At 35.6% G+C, this 1,842-nt stretch overlaps 1 pseudogene; it reads left to right on the forward strand.

Annotated features, from left to right (window-relative positions):
* Window positions 1-1,301: 1,301 nt before the first annotated feature.
* Window positions 1,302-1,420, forward strand: LOC111746406 (annotated as a pseudogene).
* Window positions 1,421-1,842: the final 422 nt, after the last annotated feature.

Consider the following 1,842-nt stretch of genomic DNA (forward strand, 5'->3'; position numbering starts at 1 on the left):
TTATCTGCATATTTTAAATGAAAGTATTTGTTTGATAGAGGTTGCTGTTCTAGATAATTACCTCAGCTCTCTACTTCACATTTGTGGTTAACTTTGACATCTCAGCCTTCCTTGCCATACTGTGTCCTTGATTGTGATTCTATTCAACTATTTATTACTGATATTAAAAGTATAAAAGAGCAGATATCATTATCTCCAAGGAAAGATGCCAAAGTGTGTCCCAAACCCGATGCTTAGATCCAAACCACTCCAGCATGTTTGGCAAAATACTCACAACACAGCTATCCGTTTTTGGAATAAGTGCCCCTCTCCATTCTAGTTAATTGAAAACAACTCTAAATTGCCCTCCTGAGCATAAAGAACCAGGGATTAAGATATAGTAGCGGAAAAGTATCAGGGCTTTAAAGACTTATATAAACAACACAGTTGTTTGAGCGGGTGACAAATAAATTCAAGCTCCCCAGGACACACTTGTTTAGGATTTTCCCAATTAGGCATTTTATTTGATCTTTGGGTCTGGGTGAGCCACAATTCTCTAGAATTGAAGAGGAGATTAACGGACCAGAAACAATGGCTAATTCATCTCTAGGGCTTTGTTTATTGCTTGTCTTTGCTAATTTAATACTGTTATTTCCAAACTTAAATAAATCAAAATGAGAATTGGGCTAGGGCAGCACATCTAGATGAGCTACGCAATCACAGGGTGATTCTTGGACACCCTCACCTTTACGTTAGGTTATCTTTACTTGAAAATAACGCTTCTGTTTTGGAGAGGTGTAAATAGTAGAGGAATAATGCTTTGCATATTATCTTAAGTCTGCTCATGGGAGGCAGGGAGGATGGAGAATAAGAGCATATTTACAAAAAGAATGAGGACAGAAATTTTAAAAAAGGTTTCAGTTTGGAGACTTGATTACTCACAGTAGCTTAGAGGAGAATAAATACAATATGGGGCACAGATAAAAGAAAAAGCAGGTTTTTCTTAATGATGGCTCTAGCATCTAAAATGAAGTGCAGCAGGTTGGGAAATCCTACAGAGATTTTTTATTTTATTTTTTTAGATATATCTGTGGACTAACAAACTTTGTTTTCTATCCTTGCATCCCTCTCTTTGATTTGGGGAATTCACTTTGTAAATGCAGTTACAGTGGAACAGAAATGATGCTTTTCTATTTTGATAGAAAGAAATTAAAGTAAATTTTTTATCTTACCCCAAATCAAAATATATTAGCCAATTATTTTAACATTAGGAAGTCAATTAAGCAATCCAAAGAAAATACATACTTAAAGAAAAGAAAAGTGTCTACGGTTATGCCACCCTGAACATGCCCGATCCCATCTGATCTCAGAAGCTAAGCAGGATCGGGACTGGTTAGTACTTGGATGGGAGACCACCTAGGAAGAACGAGTGCTGTAGGCATAAAAAAAAAGAAAAAAGAAAAACAGAAAAGAAAGGGTGCACATAAAAGCTTTAACTCCTATTCTTTGCCTTTTTTGACCAGAATGTGAATTCTGGGCTAAGATGTTGTTGCCAGCTGAACAGCTGAATATTTAGTCATCTCAGGTTATCACACTTTTAGATACATTTGCAGTAGTCAAAAAAAAAAAATCTTTTTTCAAGCTCGCCAATTCCTTGTAAAACTTCTTAGGGTGTCAGAAAAACAACAAGAAAAAGAAAGAAAGAAAGAAAAATTTCTTAGCCACAAAGCACTGTTTTTGGAGCAATGTGGAAATATATGGCAAAGTCCTCCAACTTCTCACTTATAAACACTGTCCCTTGTCATGCACAAATAATAGAATCAAAGCTAACTTTTTTTCTTTTAAACATCTAGGAAATGACTC

Source organism: Pteropus vampyrus, unplaced genomic scaffold (genome assembly GCF_000151845.1).
Source record: "Pteropus vampyrus isolate Shadow unplaced genomic scaffold, Pvam_2.0 Scaffold186, whole genome shotgun sequence".
Lineage (NCBI taxonomy): Eukaryota > Metazoa > Chordata > Mammalia > Chiroptera > Pteropodidae > Pteropus > Pteropus vampyrus.